This window comes from Sciurus vulgaris, assembly GCF_902686455.1.
Source record: "Sciurus vulgaris genome assembly, chromosome: 15".
NCBI classification, from domain to species: Eukaryota; Metazoa; Chordata; class Mammalia; order Rodentia; family Sciuridae; genus Sciurus; species Sciurus vulgaris.
This window is the reverse complement of record NC_136476.1, coordinates 33,845,278-33,865,298: the sequence shown is the minus strand read 5'-3', so window position 1 is coordinate 33,865,298 and position 20,021 is coordinate 33,845,278. Positions and strand designations below refer to the sequence as shown.

The 20,021-nt window shown below is 38.2% G+C and overlaps 1 protein-coding gene across 1 annotated transcript in view; it reads left to right on the top strand.

Annotated features, from left to right (window-relative positions):
• Window positions 1–16,000: 16,000 nt before the first annotated feature.
• Window positions 16,001–20,021, top strand: part of FREM1 (FRAS1 related extracellular matrix 1) — a 147,460-nt gene continuing 143,439 nt past the window's right edge. Inside the window, 1 exon segment of the mRNA XM_079112669.1 lies at window positions 16,001–16,580. The gene's annotated coding sequence lies outside the window, so the exon portion shown is untranslated.

Genomic DNA, 20,021 nt, shown 5'->3' with positions numbered 1-20,021 from the left:
AGTCTTATTTACAGAGAGGGAAAATGACTTCTATATTCAGAACCATTGCTGTAGAGCTGTGCTTTTTTGGACAGTTCACTTACTCTCAGCCTTCGTTTACCCATTGGTCCATATTTGAAAACTTTTTCTCAGACAGCCCCTTGATTTTCAGAAGAGGTCCTGAGCCCTCATGGGTGGGGGTTCTAAGTCTTCCACTCCTACATTCTAAATAAAAAGCTCCAATTTTCTTTGTGTATTGGAACTCTATGAAAAATTTGATTTACAAAATGATTCATTGTTTTTAAAAGCTTCCCTTAATTTGAATTATAAATTCTCTAATGCCCTTTTGAGCATTGGCTGCTTGGATAATTCTTACTCCAAAATCCTCACTGCATCAGACTTTTGCTTAAATGTCACCACCTCAGAGAGATTCTCCTTGTCCACCACGTCTCTTAATGTAATTTAAGTATGTGGCCTGGTATTATGCTCCATTTTTTTTTTTTTTTTTTTTTTCTGTAGCAGGTGTTAGTGCCTAAATCCTATTTCCCCAATACTGTAGGTTTTTTGAGAATGGGGGTCATAGGATGTATATCCCTTTCCTAATCCTAATCTGTATTACACTTTAGATTTTTGATATTCACAAATCTCTAAAGATAATATTTCTTCACCTTTAAAATGGGGGAAAGAGTACTTTCTTCAAAGATTTGATTTGGAAATTCGTGGAGATCATATATTCAATGAAAATAGCAAGTGGGAAGATACAGATTCTGGTTAGTGGGCAAAGTTCACTCACTGGATGAATGATGAGAGACATGTCTGTCTCCTACTTGCAACTCAGTCGCTCCCTTATTGCTGTAAATATTGAACTAGACAATTGTCACGGTGCCTGACTGTCCTGCCCAGCTGTTTTTCCATCCTTCTTTCCCTGCTCCCATTTGGAAAATCTTTTCCCATTCTGTGATCCTAATGCATAATATCCAACCCTCTCCCCAAGTTGCCTTGAGGTTTTTCTGTTAAAACTAATATGGATGCTGACTCTTTTCCTTTTGGATTCAAGTCATAGGAATGTAGGCCTGAACTGCTGGGGCTCTTCTTGTCCATGAAAAAGCCTGTATGTAACAGGGGAAAATAAGATTAATAGCAAAGGAAAGGAAAGGCAGAGCTTTACTTTGAAGGAGAGAGAACTGATGCTATGATTTGAATTTCTAGATGCCTATGAATTATTAGGGTTGTTATCAGGATCAAAATGAGTTAATAAATGCATGTAAATAGAAATGTACACTAGAGTGCCCATGTTTAATCATTGTTAGCTATCCTTAATAACATGTTCATATATAACATTTATACATGTTCTTTTCTTTTTTGGTGGGTGTGGGGTGCTAGAGATCAAACTCGGGCCCTCACACATGCTAGGCACGTCCTCTGCATCTTCTTATCTTCAACTAGATTGTAATGTATTTGAGAGAGGGAACTACCTCTCACTCATCTCTGCCTCTTCAGCAATTAGCAGCACCTGGCTTATACTAAGGTTCAATAACCCTCATGGAAGTGATTAGCACATTCTGGTTTCTATAAGGTACAGCCTCATCTTTATACACAAGTCTGTGACTTTTTAGTAGATTTGTGCCATTTCCCCCTAAGATGCGAAAAGCATCACTTTGCCTTGGTTTTGTTTTGTTAACTTCAGAGTGGATTGGACTTGGACTCTGCTGCCATTAATATTTTTATATAAAAACTTTTATTTTTCATTATGCAAAATGCATTGTCTTATTTTACTTTTAGTAATGCTGGTTAATTTTTATTTTATTTAGTGGGTTACATGTCAAGTGATACCAATTTTCCATTCTTTTGCTTGTAGAAATGGCCATAATTTCTTCCTTTCCCCCGTGCCCACCCCTTTGCAAAGTGACTTTGCTCCCCTTCTCCTTAAGAAGTGGTCTCTTTCCTCAGTCCTTTCAGGAGAGATTAGCAGATATGACACAGCAAGAGGTGTGGACATGGCCTGTTCTTGGGACTTGCTGCTCTGTGGACCCTACACTGACAATGGAGGGTGGTGAGCAGAAAAGAAATCTCAGCTTAGAGTCCTTCTGGACTGTCAACCAACAGACTTGCACCTGAGGCTGTTCTGGACTCCATTTCCTACTGAGCCAGTTCAAACCAGAGGAAACCACCCAGCTCACACACAGAATCAAATGCATTATCTTTTCTTTTTTTATTGGGATTGAACTCAGGGGCACTCCACCACTGAGCCACTCTACCACTGAGCCACAATCCCCAGCCCCATTTTGTATTTTATTTAGAGACAGGGTCTCACTGAGTTACTTAGCACCTTGCTTTTGATGAGGCTGGCTTTGAACTCGTGATCCTCCTTCCTCAGTTTCCTGAGCCACTGGGATTAGAGGCGTGTGCCACGGTGCTCGGCCTGCATTGTCTTTTGAGTGAACTGCAGTTAGAAAATTTTTTTGGAATCATATTAAAAAACAATCAGTAAGCAGACTCTCAAAGCCATGACTCCATGAACTGTGCTTGGAAAGATAAAATTGATCCTGGTTATAAGCTATGAAAAGACCAAATCACCCCCAATCCCTGAAAACAGTTAAAATGGAAAGAATCTTAAAATTAAATCTTTCATGTTGACTTTGGTACATTTTCCCCTCTCCTGTAAAAGATGGAGAAATAGAGATAAAAAGGATTTCTTATGAGTTTTTAATGTTTTTGATGTCTTTGCAAAAAAGCCTAATGTCTGTTTAATGCTAGGATTTGAAGCTGTGTTCAAGTTAATCATTAATGAGAAAAATGCATAGCCTGCCTGATTTACATCTGTAAGGGCAGAGTGCAATGGGATGAGTCAATTTATTTCAATTTCCTGCCTCAACTTAGTAGGCAAATATGGAAATATTAATATGATGACTAGAATTTTCAGACTGAAGTTTCCATGTCCACAAGAGATTGGTTTGAATATGAGGTTAGGGACTTTGCTCAAATACATTCACTGAAGCGCATGATTTGAGTATTGCCCTCAAAAATTAGAGGACCTGAATCCTTCATCCTTCCAGAGATACAGCTGAACCATTAACTCCAGAAAGCAAGCATGAGAAGAGGGATTCTTTTGTTATTAGCAGCTACATGCTTGCGTGGTATGTGCATATGTGCATTTGAAAAAGTATGTTCCTTTAATATCTTTCCAAATCCCTCATTCAGACCACTTCTTAAAAGCCACTTGTTTGCATTCTAGCAATGGCTTGCTGCCTGGGGGCCTGGTTCTAGTTTCTTTCCTTCCCAATTTGTATTTCCTCTTTTGGTAAGAATATACTGATATGTAAAACTCATACCTGATGATATCGCTTTTGAGAAACTCAAATGGTTTCTCATTGCCTCTTTAATTTAAATAAGTATTTTCTTAAAAAATATATTAACAACCTGGAGGGTCAATGCTATTATTATTTTTCCTGTTTTATAGATGAGGCCAAGGGAGGTTAAATGACCAAGGACATTAGCTAGGCCTTAATCCCAGATTCTTTGATTCAAGAATTCATGTTTTTGGCCTGGGATATAACTCAGTTGGTAGAGTGATTGCCTCATAAGCACAAGGCCCTGGGCTCAATCCTCAGCACCACCAAAAAAAAAAAAAAAAAAAAGAGAAGAATTCATGCTTTCCCTACAATCTCATACTACTAGTACTTTATAAAACATTGATTTTTCTTCATAAACACAATTATGTAAATGTTTTTAAGCTATACAAGTTTCCAACATGTAAATAATTTCATGAAATATCACCTCTACATGAATATAATTCGGCATTTTGCTGTGTTCAAATTTTTATAAAAATAAAAGATTACAGGTACAGTTAAAGGTTCTTGCTTTCCCACGTCACTTCCTTCTTTCTTCAGAGGTGGTTGCTGTATTGAAATTGATGTGTATCTTTTTCAGTTCTATTTTAATATTATGGATATATCAGTAAATAATGTATTATGTTAGTTATGAATTTTAGAAGTTACATGATATGGATTTAAAAGTCCATATGTTTTAAACAACTTTATTAAGTTATAATTGATAGACAAAAAACTGTACAATTTGATGAATTTATACAAACATGTATTTCATAATCAAGGTAATCACTTCCAAAAGTTTTCTAGTATCTCTTTTCTTTTTCTTTCTTTCTTTTCTTTTCTTTCTTTTTCTTTTTTTTTGTGGTAAGACTACTTCTCATGAGTTCTGTTCTCTTAACAAATTTGAAAATACATAATACATGCATAACAGTATTGTTAACTATAGTACAGAGCTGTACAGCAGATCTCTAGAATTTGCACATCTTGGTAGCTGAAACTTTATACCCAGTGAAGAACGACTCTCCATGCCCCTCTCCCCCTAGTCCTTGGAAACCACCCTTCTACTCTGTTTCTGAGTCTTACTACCTGAGATACCTCATATAAGTAGAATCATGAAGTATTTGTCCTTCTATGACTGTGTTATTTCACTTAGTTTAATGTCTAAGAGGTTCATCCCATCTTACCACATGACAGGATTTCTTTATTTTTTAAGACTGAATAATATTCCATTGTCTCTATAAACTACATTTTCTTTATCTGTCCATGGTCGTTTCCATATCTTGGCTATTGTGAACAAAGTTGCACTGAATGTGGATATGCATATATTCTTTGAGGTCTTGATTTTAATTCTTTTGGATAATGTAACCAAAAGTGGTATTGCTGAATCATTTGATGGTTCTACTTTTAACTTCTTGAGGAACCACTGTATTGTTGTCCATGGTGACCACAACATTTTGAATTTCAACCAACAGTGTACAGGTGTTCCAATTTTTCTACATCTTCATCAACACTAATTTTTTTCCAGTGTGTATCTGTGTAATTTGTGATATCCATCCTAACATGTAGGAGGTGATATCTCATGGTGGTTTTGATTTGCATTTCCCTGATAATTAGTAACATTGAGCACTTTTTATAAATGAGTTGACCATTTAAAAAAAAAATTTTTTTTAGGAAATTTTTATCCAAGTCTTTAAATTGGATTATTTGTGGGTTTTTTTTTTGCTTTTGAGTTGCAAAAGTTGCTTGTACATTTCAAATATGAGTCCCTTATCATATGAAATGAGTCCCATTTCATGGCTTGAAAATATTTTCTCCTGTAGGTTTCCCTTTTTACTGTTGTTATTATCTTTGCTATGAAGATTTTTTATTTTGATGAAGTCCCATTTGTCTAATTTGGGTTTTGGTGTTGTACTTGTGAAATCATTGCTAAGATTAATGTCATGAAGATTTTCCCATTTCCTTTTTACCATTTTACAGTTTTTTCACCCCATTAAGACCTCCCTGCAAAAAAAAAAAAAAAAAAGAACGAACAAACAAACAATAACAAAACAAAACAAACCCTCCCTGCAGAGAGCAGGAATAGCAGGAAGGCACTTGTGATGAGGGCCTAGGAGCTGGCAGCTGCACCCTGGCGATTTCTAACAAAGGCCTGGTGGCATGAGGACACCTCTGTCACAGAAACAGCAGGGTTTGGTCAGCCTACCTTGGGCAAATGTGCCCACATTCCTACTGCTGTCTCTTCATGAAGCCTATAAGTGAACATGGGGGGCATTATGTTTCAACTTTTTTTAATAACAGTAAAAATGAATTCTTCTCACTTCCAAAAAAAATTTTTTAACAATAAAAATATAATCTATCGCTCTATTTTTGCGACTTGCTTTCTTCATTCAACATCTTTTGGATTTAGAAGATGGTTATTTCAGTATTTTTAAATCACAATGACAAGGAATATCATGAACAAGACTCTTTGTACATATATAGGAATTTAAGTTGAAATGTCTTTCTGAAAGTTTTTAAAAAATATTCAGATTCACTAGAAATTGTCAACTTGCTCACTGTTTGTAACTATTTAAGAGCGTAGGGGTAAGAATTTAAAGAATTAAAATGATCCAGTAGGAAATTTTCCACTGTCATCTGTGACCAGATGAGATATTACAGGATTTAACAACTTTTACCTATCTAATGGATCTCATTGTTAGTCTCTACGTGCCCTGATTACTAGTGAGGTTGTAGATGCCTCACTTGATGATAGGGATATATTCTAAGAAATGGGTAGTTAAGCAATTCCATCTTGGTGTGGACATGATAGACTGCACTTATACAATGGCACTAATGTCCTTAGGTGATATAATCCTAGAAGACACCATCATTGACCACATGTAATTATGTAGCATGGAACTGTACATATTAACCATTTATGTGTCTTCTTTTATGAAAAACAGAATATTAAGTTAAAAAAAGATTTCTATGGGTTTCTAGAAGTTCTTTAAGTTCTAAACAAAGTTTTTATAGTTTAGTTATATTGTGAGTACCATCTCCCAATTTGTGTTTTTTAAAAAAATCTTTGTCTTTGGTCTTTGGAAAATTGTAACTATAATATAAAATAGATAAAGTTTTTCTTTTATAGTTTTCACTTAATGATGTCTTAGTTAAGAAATCCTTCCTAGCTTCATATCAAGAAGATACTCACAAGGGGTAGGAGAGAGGGAAGGAGGGGGAAAGTGCTGGGGAGTGATATTGGTCAAATTATATTATTATATTATATTCATGTATGAATATGTAACAACAAATCCCATCAACATGTACAACTATTACTCACAAATTAATAAATGAGTAAATAAAAATACTCAGTGAAGTGGACACTTTATTTTTTAAAAAATTTTTTTAGTGGTAGATGGACACAATACCTTTATTTTACTTATTTATCTTTACGTGGTGCTGAGGATCGAACACAGGACCTCACACATGCTAGGCAAGCGCTCTACCACTGAGCCACAACCCCAGCCCTGAAGTAGACACTTTAAATGCTATGTGAGTTCTGTCCCAATTATAATTTATTTTGATATATAGTGTGAGGTAAAGATCTAGTGTTATTTTCTATACCATAACCAATGGTTCTGCATCAGTTATTGAATTGTCTATGATTTCTTCGTTGACTTATTTTTTTCTGCTGGTACTGGAGATTGAACTCAGAGATGCTCTATCACTGACCTATATTCCAAACCTTTTTTATTTCTATTTTGAGACAGGGTCTCACTAAGTTGCTGAGGCTGTCATCTAACTTGGGATCCTCCTATCTCAGCCTCCTGGGTAACTGGGATTCCAGGTGTATGCCACCACATCTGGCCCACTGACTTCTATTTTGATCTTGATTGTATATCAGGTTGCTATATATGACTGAGTTGTTTCAAGCTTTGTTAATCAATCTTTGCTTTTTTCTGATACTGTTAATTCCATAGTTTCTATTTACTAAAACTTTACAATATAAAATACTGGTATGTAGTAGAACACATTCATATTTAAATTTGTCTACTTCAATTTGTCTGAGCAATTCTTGGCCTTTACTCTTTTATATAAATTTTAAATCACCTTGCTCTGTGTGTGTGTGTGTGTGTGTGTGTGTGTGTAAATAGTGACTTCTTGTCATTTCAGCTGCATGGCATGGAAAGAACCAAGGCTTTATAGAAGTGAGTCTTCTTATTCATTTAGACATGCCAACCATTTATTTAGATCTTCTATGCATTTAACAATTTTTCATTTTCTTCATAAAAAATTTTTTATGAATTTAATGAATTTGGATTAACTCTCAGGATTATCAAAGTTCTGTTACTATCATGAAAATTGTCTTTTAAAAACATGTTTAGTGATAACTGTTACTGAAATACATTAATGCCATGGATTTTTTAATGTTTATTGTATGTCCCTCAAATTTGCTGAAATATTTTAATAGTTCAAATAGTGAATTATTTTGCATGTTTTATACAAAGACTCATACTTTTACACATAAAAAGAGGTCTATTTTCTTGCTTTCCAATCCCCATGCTACATTTTTTCTTAAGTTATATTGCTTAAGATTTCCTATCCAATACGGAATTGTGGAAATTGTAGCAAGATGTTCTTGAAAAGATTAAAGGGTTTTCCCTTTATTCTTAGTTGGCTGATTGCTTTGGCTTTTTTGTTTTTTTAGTGAACTGGTGATGGATTTTACAGAATGTCTTTTTTCTTCATTTATTAATGTGCTAGCTTCCCATTGTTGGGACAATATGCCTAAGATTAACAATTTGAAGGAGGAAAGGTTTCTTTTGGTTCTTGATTTCAGAGGTTTCAGTCCATGGTTGGTTGGCTCCACTGCTTTGGGGTCTGTGACAAGGTAGAATAACGTGGTGGGGAGTGTGAGATGGAGCAAAGCCACTCACCTCACAGCACCTGGGGAGCAGACAGAGAAAGAAGAGGGGCTAGAATCCCAATGTCCCTTTCAAGGGCACACCCACAGTGACCTAACTTCCTTCCACTAGGCCCCGCCTCTTAGAGGTACCACCACATCCCAATAGTGCCACAGGGTGGCCACCAAGTCTACAACACTTTCGGGGACAGTTCAGATAAAAATTATAACAATTAAGATGCATCTTCCCCCAGCTCCTTTTATATATTAAATTGCTGAACATTCTAATTTTCAACCATTCTTGCAATCCTGTAAAACAACCAAAAAACTCTTATTGATCATAATATCTTTTTAAAAATGCAGAGCTGGACTTGCAAATATGTTATGTAGGATTTTGAACTTATATTTAAAAGTGAAATTGGTTTATACTCCTCTGATTTGAAGCAAGAGTGTTTCTCTTCCGCCTCACTCAGAGGTTAATTCCCTGATAGCTGTGTGCCACCAGCTTAGCTCTGAACTGAGGTCAGCTAGCCTCTCCCTCCATATGCTTTCCTGAGCTGTGTTTCTGTTCTTTTATGACACATCAAGATATTTATTTTGCTTTTTTTTTTTTTTGGTACCAGGGATTGAACTCGGGGGGCACTTAACTTAGCCACATCCCCAGCCCTTTTTTGTATTTATTTAGAGACATGGTCTCACCGAGTTGCTTAGGGCCTTGCCAAGTTGCTGAGGCTGGCTTTGAACTCTCGATCCTCCTTCTTCAGCCCCCTAAACTGCTGGGATTATAGGCATTTGCTACCGTACCCAGCTTATTTTGCTTTTTAAAAAATATTTTAAAATGTTTATCTATTTAGTGAATGGTATGTAAAACTTTTCTACTCCTGGGCTGATATTCTTCTCTGGTCAAATATTGTTTTGCATAGCCATCTAATTTTATAAACTAAGTGAAAAACCACCTTCATGGTGAAATGAATTACACCTCTGCGCTTAGTGCCATCAGCAAAATTTAATGGGCACGCTCTAATTCTTTATGAATCATTGCTGGGCCTTTAGCTGTGCTTCTCAGAGAATGCTACACTATGCAGCAATTTACAAAAATCATTCATGTTTGCACTCTAAAAAAAAGGTATGCTAACCTTCCACACCTGCCATTCTTTTATTTTTCATATCATTCCAACTAAAGTTAAAAATAAAATGATTTCTTTAAATGCATTTGTTCTGGCACTAAGTTCTGCAGCACAAGCTTTTAGGGGAAGAATTCTTGTTGTTTCTTTTAAAATACCCTGGCTTTAGATTTTGACTTGTTCAAAGAATACTTTATTGATTAGAATTGATGACTGTATTATTTCAACAGGCCCCCTATCCATTTGAGGAAGATAAAAGAGAAATAGTGACTTGCTTGCATAAGTGGTATTTGAGACTTCAGGACATTTTGATGATCTGTTCTAGAAAATATTTAGCACAGTTACGCCAAGCATTATATTTACTGCAAATATCTTGGAAATGTGTTGTAATCTGTTTGTTTATTTTTTGCTTAGAGTACTGAAGGTATTTTTCCCAGAGAAGTATTACAAAACACACGTTTCTGTTCTGAGACTAATTCATAAGCCTTCCCCAGCCCATGATAGGAGAGGCACATTGAGGCAACATCTACAGTGGCCTGTTATTTCTTTGTCAAATGGATTCAGAACCTCAACTCATAGCACAGGAAACCCTCTCCATTTCTTTGTGAGTGAGATATTAAAAAGCTGGGCATTTTTAAAAATTCAGTTAGAGAACAAATTGTCTTTCCTGTTGTGTTTCTTGTCTGTCATTATGGTTTTATTTCTTATCCTTTCAAGATTAATTTATAACTCATATGTTATCACTATATTTATTTAATAAAGTTTATAAACGGTGTTTATAGTTTAGTGATTCTTCAAGTTTTACCCATTTAATATCAGAGCCATTAAAATAAATCAGAAAATTCTTTAAGATTTTAAATCCCTAGTGACTTTGTGTATACATACCTTCATTGTCAAAGTATCCATAAAGCATGTTTTTTTTTTTAATAAAATAGTTGTTTTTCTTCTTCTTTTGTGTCTTTTTTCATTTCTTTTTTTCTTTATTCTTTTTCCATCTGATATCGCCATTTACCGGTGACGAGTTCTGCTCCTTCTAATGTTGAAGTTTGAACACTAGAGAAGCAGCCAAGGCAGCACATTAAGCAGGTTTTATTTAAAGGTAATAATACAGACTTCTCCCGGCAGGAAGAAGGGGGCCATGGCTGATGTTCTAAAGTCCCAAGAAGTGAGCGCACCCTACATCTTTTATAGGTTAAATTCTCTTTTGTTCTCCAGTTCTCTCCCCCCTTATCTCTCCTTCCTGCTTACGAGACTAGGCCTGGTTTTGCATTAAGTGAGAAGCCATGGGCAGGGGGAGGGCCAAGGTGATTCAGGCAGGCAAGGGCCCAGGGGGCATTAATTAGCGGCTCCTGGCTTGCAGTCCTTGATAAAGGCAGGTAAATTTGGTAATCAATGGGCTCCAGAGATCCTTGACATTCCATTCTTCCAGGGGCAGTCTCCACAGGCAGATGGCTTCACGGCTTCATTTCCTGGAATTGACCCGATTCCCTATTTCTACACTAACTACCTGTCCTTAATTCTGGCTTCACATCCATCCATCTTTTCCTTCCTTTCTCCCAGAATTTTCTTCTCCTTCTTTTCCATTTCCCTCTCTCTTTCCCTCATTGCTTCTAAAGAAAGGGGTGACCTTGTTGGGGAAAAGCACCATCCAGATTGAATTGGATTTATAGTACCTCCTGTTTTGGGCTAAGGTTTAGGCTAGTCTGACAAGTCTTAAATAAGCAGTTCCCCCAAAGTGAGAGAATACTCCAACTTCTTTATTTATGGCCACTTTAAAAGTTTGGTCAGATAACATGCCATTTCTCTCTCTCTGTCTCTCTCTCTCTCTCCTGGTGGGATGAAACACAAGGAAGCATTTTATTAAACAGTTGTTAAGGAAAGATTCACCCACCCGCTGAGTCCTGAGAAGTATAGCTAATGAATCTGTTGAGAGAACAGCTCTTGACATGCCATATATCTGAATCAGTGGGATCAGAAGCTATATGCAAATGGAATCAGAATAATAGGATTTTTGCAGATTTTCCAAAAGAATCAGACACACAAAAAACTTGATAAATGAACTGAGGTGATATTTAAAAACAGCACCCTAGGATCTAGACCCTTCTTCCTTCTTTTCCTTTAAATGCCAAAACAAAAGTTAGAAGGGGCCAGGCCCCTCCCCCTTCCTCTTGAATACTGTACTTCTCATCTGAATTTGAATACAAATCTTTCAGGATGGGAATTTGTTTAAAGAAAAGAGATGTGGGGAAACAGTGTTTCAAGAGTGTGAGTGTGTTTTAGGAGTGTGTGTGTAGTATTGGGATTATGCATGCACACAAACATGCAGGTGGCAATGTGTGCATGCCTGTGTTTGCCTGTGGGTGTGTGACTGAGTGTATATAGTGTGTGTATATGCATGACCCTGTGCGTGTGAGTGTGCGCACACACAGGCGCGCGCCTCTGTGCTGCAGGCGGGAGAGGCTGCTTGGGCTCAGCCAGTGGCAGAGCAGTTAGTACATCACTTAGTGAGAAAGGAAGCTGGGAAGAGGCTAGGAAGAGAAGCAACCAACCTATTAACAAAAGCTCAGCTTGTCCCTGCAGACCAGAGCAGCAGAAGGGACGGGCGAGCTGTGGCTCTCAGCCAGGGAGCTGGGAGCTGGGGCTTCCTGCAAACAGTTGCAGGCAACCTCACCATGCCTGTCTCACTGGGAGTTCTGAAGCTGGGTGCTCGGGAAGTTTTCAGAGCCGTAGCAGCAGCCTTGGAGAAGACCAGCAAAGGAAGTGCAGTGTGTATGTGAACTTCAATTTTATGGTTTGCTTTTTTTTTGGTTGTGTGGGTTAATGGATTTTTAGTACAAAGAAAACTCTAACCCAGCTGACCTGAGAGATTGGAATTTCAGCTCTTTTCCTTCCCTGGGATATTTTTCCTCCCCCTTCCTCTGAAAGCCCTTTAAACCAGATTACCGGGTCAGTGACTTTTATCCAGCCCAGCCCTCCAGTTTCAAGGGTTTGTAGCTTTTTGGCTTGGAAAGGAAAACCACTACCTGTAAGTATCCGCTTTCCGGGCTTCCTCTCCTTCTGACTGTGAATGTTCTGTTAGCAGAATGCCCCAGAGGCTATTTGCATACGATCATTAACACTGAGTAACAATGCAAGAAGTCTGCAGAGGCGGTTTGCAAAACTTTAATTCTCCTGTTAACTCAGAAGGTGGGCAACTTGCACTGTTAGCAAACCAAATGCCAAGAATGGGCTCGTCACCCATTTCTAGCTCTCTTCTGAATTCATCACCAATGGTACTCACCAATGAAGTAACCATTTTTGAATTTTGTATTCTCCCCTCCGAAGTTAGAATGTTTCTTCTCAGTTAAATTAAATAGGCAAAGAAAGGGATGCAAAATTAGCAGATAATATCCCTAGGATATAAAAATCTAGAAATTTGGAGATGATTTCTGGATACCTTTGCTTGAGTTTAGTTCTATTTTTTAAGTTTAGTTCTATATTATTTAAAAGTATGATGTCTAAAAGACTGAGAGATAGAGTTGGGATGCAAAGAAATCACATTGTTCTGAAGTTTATGTTTCTGATTTTTAAACTTTGTGCTCATTACTGAGATTTGGTCTAGAGATTTGGTAGTAAATCATTTCTTTTTGTTTTCGTCTGGAATCACAGGAATCAGTTTCAAGGCATTTGATTTTAGTTTCTGTTTGTTTATTTATTTATTTATTTATTTATTTTTAAACTATTGCCTTCAGTCTTGCTGCTGGTGTGAATTACAAAGCTTAACAAGAGCATTTCCGGGGGCTGGCTGGAGTTTATGGGCTGGAAATCTTGCTAGAGAGATTAACCTCTTCAGGGCTGTTTCACCAACCAGATCCAGTGATCCAGCTTCTTTTCAGGTCTCTGCTTTGGACAATTGTTAGCATCCTGGGCTCTGGTTAAGCTTGAAGAGTTGCATCCTAGCTCCATCCCCCACCTCCACATGTTAAAAGTGCCTCCGTTGTGTGTTTAAGAAAATGCTAAGGACCTTTGCTCTTTTTCTCCATCTGGGACTCTTCAAAACTTAACGTGGGCGAGAACCTCCTGGGGGCTTGGTGAAAAAGCAGACTGTTACTATTTGCCCCCAAAGGATTTTAGGTCTGGGGTGGGAAGGAATCTGCCCAGGTGAATCTAAAGCAGGTGACACCACACTTGGATAAACATTACACTACATTGTGCTTAGTTAAATTCTTGTCATGTACTTGGTTAATACCAAATCTTACATCTAAATGATAAACCTGAGTTTGAGTTGATGTTGAAACTAACTTAGGTGCATCTTGGTTTTGCATGCTTGGCTGCTGAATCGGGGTTTTGAACCAGCTTTTCTACCAGTTTCATCTTTCTTTTTCCGTTCTCCCTTTTTCATCTCTGCCTTTCCACTTCCATGAGTGAGAAAAGGAGCTGGAACCTGGAAACTATGTCTCCTTGCTGTCAGGTGCTCGGCTACAGACTGACCTGCCCCTGCTAAGCAATGTTTGTCTTGGACACTTGAAACCTGGGGCTGTTCTTAATTCATTATCAGCCTTCTGGGGATGCTCTGTTCCTGGGGCTGGTCTTAGTTGGACTGAACTGAGTTGAATTTCTTGGAACAATTCAGGAGGAAACATCTTTCTAGAAACAGTTTATATTGGAGCAACCCCCAGGGATTGAAGAAACAGGAAATGGTTTGTCCATCAGGTTAAAGTCCTCATTTGACCACACATGAAAGCCAGAACTTATCCTCTATCTCCAAATTCACATTTTTATGGCATTTAATATTTAAAGTAAAAAGAACAGGATGTGGTATTTAAAACTCTTTCCTTTCTCCCTTTTCCTCATTTCAAGTATTTGGGGGTATGTGCCATGTGCCAGACTCAGTGCTAGTTTGTAAGGATTCCTAAGTGACTAGTGTGAATAGTATGGACAGGGTCCTTGTCCCCACGGTGTTTCCAATCTCAGCTGTTGCCAACCAGCCTTGGAAGAGTCACCAAAGTACTCTAAGCTTTACTTCCTCCATTCTGTAAAATGAGTTGGGTTAGTGAGTTTGGGTATCTTTCTAGCTGTGATATCCAACACTGATACAAATGGTTCAGTCTTCTAAATGCAAATGTGGAGTATGGAATCTTTTTAGCATGTGCTATGGGAGCAGACCTCAACACTGGTTTTGCTTCTTTCCTTCAAAATTTAAAAATTATATCTTAAAACTTTTCTTCCTTTGACAAAGAACCAAGACTCAACCATTATATTGAGTCGGACAAATGCTACCTTTTCAGAGCACACAACCCTCCCTCACAATGAGATCATGTAACTCACCCAGAAAGGCTGCTTCCCTGGGTCTGGTCACTCAGGGGGACAGCCTCTTATCTTGTCTGAATCTGACCATTGGTTCTCTTTGGAGAGCTGGGTGGTCTGAGAGGGCTTGCCAGTTTCCAAAGTGCATGGCTTGCAACCTGATACTTTCATTGAAGCTACTCCCCAGCTTGTGTGCAGCCAGGTGAGAGGCTCAATGTGAAACCTTTGAGGGTATGGAAAGACAAAAAACAAGCAAAATCCCCACTCCCTAATGAAATCTTGTCTGTATTATATTTTGTCTGTGATGTAGCTTCTCTTGTTGTGGTGACTGGGGACACCATTTCAAAGACTCTAAAACTTGACCATCAAGATAGGAAAGGCCTATGTGCTGTTCTGATAAATGCAGCCTCCAGGTGTCTGAAGATACTATGTTTGGGTGGGAAACTATTGACCGGAGGATAAGGACGGGGATATTGCAAAGTTAGGACATTTTAAACAGAATGTTCTCTGCTCTTCATTGGATAGTTTATAAAGGAGAAAGTAAAAAGAGTTTTTGGTTTCACTCATATTTCTACCTATTTGTATGGGGTTGAGGATATTTGGAAATTTGTACTAAGACGAGGTAAAAAATGCTCCTTTTGAGCATCATCCAAAAGCTGCTGAGGTTGCTTGACACTTTTCACTCTCAACTTCATCCTGGAAACTTTTCTGTCTGACTTCTTAGAGAAAGAAAGGCAGATAAACACTCCAGGCTAAGCCCTGAGGTCTTCTCAGGGGTGCTCTTCCTCCCTGGGACCCATCTCTGCATTCCATCAATGTTATCCGCTCCGTGGTGCTTACTAAGGCTTCCTGCACTCCTAAGATAAATGAGCCACACCGGAAGCCCGCCCCCCCCCCCCCGCCCCCGCTCAATATCATGGAATCTTCATTCCAAGGCCCACATTTCTTGTTAGCACACACATGCAAAATTCCTTATTTTGTAAATTATAGACTAAAACTTCTATAAAGTTAGAAAGTTTTCAGATAGAAGAGAAATCCCTGGATAGACTCATCCAGATGTTTCAAAATTGTTGGGAATTTCTCATAAAATCTCTTTCAGAGCCCTGATTTTTCTTTTCTGTAAAATTGAACCTACTACTTTTTTTTTCTTGGTACCAGGGATTGAACCCAGGGGCACTTAACGACTGAGCCACACCCCTGGTCCTTTCTTGCTGAGTTGCTTAGGGTTCGATAAGTTGCTGAGGCTGACTTTGAACTTGTGATCCTCCTGCTTCAGCCTCCCTAGCTGCTGTGATTACAGGCATGTGCCACTGTACCTGGCATGATCCTACTTTTCAGAAAGACAACACAGCAACAGTATTTTAGTTCTATCATGTAACATACCCCCTCTTTTATAATATGGTAGAATATTTCTATTTCATCCAATAAACATAAGTGATTGTTTGGAAACCAGAAGACAGCACTGATACAAGATTCTGAATGTTAAATCAGAGAGGTATAGTAGGAAAAAAAAAAAAATAAAGAATGGCCTTCAAATATATTTCATTTAAAATCAAATCCTGAGTTCAGTGTTTTTTTGCTTCTGTAACCTTAACTCCTTGGGATTAAAATGAGGATATCAATACTTACCTTGCAAACTGTCTTTTTTGAGAGAAGGCTAATACAGGAGTATAGGCTGGGAAAAGACAAGCATGTGGCAATTACCTGATTCATACGTGAAAAGAAGAGAGAAATTGTCAATAAAACGTTCTTCCAAATCCCACTGGCTGGTCAGAGCAGAGCTCAGCCTTCCATCCTCTGAGCCCCACTCAGGCCAGCAGCCTGGTCTCACCTGATTCTTTTTCACAGATTGAGTTGCCTGAAGCAGGTCTGTGCAAACTCAGACCATGACTACTGTGGAGAATCAAGGGCAGTGTGGAAGTCCTTCTGTCCTCATTCTTCCTGAGCCTCAGGAGTTGGAGAATTTTATAACTGTTTCAGGTAAATAGACAGGAGAGGAATCATTCTTCCCCCCCCCCCCCCCCCCCCCTCAGGATTTTGCTCCTTTGTAGCAAGGGACTCAGCTTTGGGGAGAAATGTTTGAGAATTTGTAATGCAGAGGTTGTCCCATAGTGAGCCTGGGAACTGTCACCAAAAGGAAGGACACAGTCATTCAGACATGTGGCGTGCACTCTCCCCCACCATTTTATTTTCCTTACAGATCTGATGTTTGCACTAGGGTGAGGCACTCAATTGATGTTTACTGTGCATCTCTGTGTTCGACCCAATACTAGCTCTGGAGAAACTCCCATGAGTGGAATGGTTGTGTTTTTTACTTTCAAGGAGCTTACAGGCCAGGGGAAAAGGCAGGGAGATAGTTTTTAAATGGATACAAATGAATAATAAAATGCCTGTAAGGTGAGGTATCATAGGATTCTGTATGAGCAGATAAAACTGGTCTGGGAGGTTGAGACCCGAAAAATGGGTAGAGTTTAATCAGGCAAATGGAATGGTTCATGGGAAACAGAGCAGCACAGAAAAACTCAGAAGCTGGCATGGGAGTAGGGGGGGCCCAAGGAATGGAAGGAGCCAGGTTGACTAGCCTGTCGATAGCCAGAAAGACAATGCTGTAAGAAGCTGGAGAGGTGGACAGGAGCAATCTGGCAAGGAAATCAGTCTCACAGTTTAAAGGGCCCCAGAAAGCACATAATCCACACTTCTTCCCCATAACAAAGAACTCTGGCTTGTGCCTGTCTGTACCTCAGCCTTTACCATTATCAGACAACCCTGAGGGAACATTCTGAAAATAAGGGGAGCCTTCTACCCATTTTCCTTGTTTCTATACCCTGGAAACACAGAGTAAAGTCATTCTTCCTCCAAATATTTGAAGACAATTTTTTTTTCCTGAATAAATTGCTGCCAAAGCAAGTCTGTTTTTTCTCATACATATGCAGTTAATTTTTGGAAATATAGAGTTACACATTTTTGTTTATTGAAAGCTAATTTACTGGCTTTAGTCCATCATTCCTGCCTCCGATTATCAAGGCTGTGGATCTTGACTGTGTCCTCAGTGATAAATCAGCCCCTGGGATTTGTGCTGTCTGTGAACTGGATAAGCTTGTCTTCTGTATTTTTGTTTAGGGATTTAAAAAATGTTTTACCAGAGAAAGTAAAAAACAGAACTGAAGCACAACTCTGGCTGTTTCTTTTAAATGTGATGGTGTCCCTAACCTTCTCTTTTTCTTTTCGAAGAGGAAACTAGTCACAGTGACTCTATAACCCATAATTATAGAAATGTCTAAGTTCAATGGGAAGAGCTCAAAGATATCAACATCTCTTCTCGTTTTGACAAGATTATTAAAGGCACACTCATTGTCGATTTCATTTATTGACCCAGAAGTCAAATGCATACTACATACAACAGACAGATTTATCCTCTGCCTTAAAAACAAATAAATAAAATAGTTACTACCAGATAGGATGTGATAGATGGCTATGATGGGTCTAAATTAAAAAAAAAAATTTCCTGCAATGGCAGAAAGGGAAACTTTCCAAATGGATGGATCAGGCCTTAGAGCATCCTGGAGGAAGCATAAGCAAAGACATTACAGGTAATATAAAACAGCACCTTTTAATGTGAATTTGTTGTCATTTAACATAAAGTGATGTCATGATCAGTTCCCTGGCATCCAGGCATTAGCAACCCATTTCAAATTACAGACTAACTTCTTTTTCTCTTGCTTTCCACAACTTTCATTCTCTTTGCCTTATTTTAACATTTTCTTCATTTTAAGGAAATGGGATTCTTTCTTACCATATGCTGTCCCAGTAACTTGGGTCTCCAGACCAACTGTGGCCTCTGCTACTTTAGTACCTATTTTAACACAATAGATCAGAATGAAACCACACAGCTTTTTATAAAAATTATTTTACTAAGTTTGGAAAGTAACTATTGTCTCAAACCCTTAGAAAATTTGGAATGGTAAAACAAATAAAAAACAGCTACCATATGACTCAGCTATACCATTCCTTGGTATTTATCCTAAAAAATTAAATCAGCATACTGTAGCAACAGATGAATAACCATGTTTATAGCAGCACAATTCACAATAGCCAAATTATGGAACCAGCCTAGCGTCCATCAACAGATGAATGGATAAAGAAAATGTGATATATATATATACACAATAGAGTTTTATTCATTCATAAATAAGAATGAAATTATGTCATATACAGGAAAATGGATGAAATTTAAGAGCATTATGTTAAGTGAAATGAAGCCAAACAAAGAGTTTGTTTTATCTTAGGGTTGTATGTTTTCTCTTATATGTAGACACTAGAGAGCAAAGGAGGGGAAAACAGGAGGTGAGTATCTCATGAAAATAAAAGGAGACCAGTGGAGTAGAGAAAAAGAACCAGAGAGAGGAGAGAAGGAAAAGGAGAGATACTGGGGAACAATATTGAACAAATTTTATGTTGTCATATTGTGTGCATGTAGGTATATGTAACTATGTTATGTAACAATATTATGTATAATTATAATGCAACATTAAAAATATGGAAAAGAACCCAGCAGCTGCTGAAGGTACTGATGGGTGATTAAAATGTTACTTGTGGGCGATTTATCAGTAGGACAGGAGTTGAATGGCTATTTGATTGTTTTAAGTAGTACCCGGAGTTTAACACTGCATTTTATAGCTTATTCATTTCCTGTTCACTGTACAGTCATGTCCATAACACCTCCTCCTGCTGTTAATTGATCTCCCAAATTATTAAGACATTACTACAGAAAAAGGAAATAAAATAAAACCCATTGCCACATAGACCCACATTAAAAAAAAAATCAATTCATAATATGCTTTGGACTTAAGAGTTTGACTACAGGATAGGGTCACAGGGAAAGTTCCTCAGGCAAGGTTAATAGCTGGCTTTGCACTTTCATAGATGCCTTAAAAAACTCCAGATGGAACCCATTTTGTCTTTCTCATCTGGCTATAAAACCCATGTGGTGCTGATTTGACAGTTCCAGCGAGGAGGGAGAAGGGTGCTGTGTGTGCCATTTTGCATTACAGATGTTATGTGACCTCACTCGTTGATGGTTGCTCAGTTGCTTTGCTGGAAACTATTGGTCTTCATTTAACCCAGTAAAGAAACATTTCCTGTTTTGTGGCTTTGTAAGTTACTATGGTGCCAGATCCCTTATAGTGCATAGAAAGTATAGATTATGTGAAATGTTGGTAGAAAGACTCTGGTGTCCTGGCCTATTCCTCCCCTGTCTTTAGTATTTGACTACATTAGGGATGGCTAAGGATGGCCAGGCACAGTGGTGCACACCTGTAATCTCAGCTACTTGGGAGACTAAGGTAGGAGGATCACAAGTTGAAGGCCAGCCTCAACAACTCACTGAGCCCCTGTCTCAAAACAAAACAAACAATAAAACCA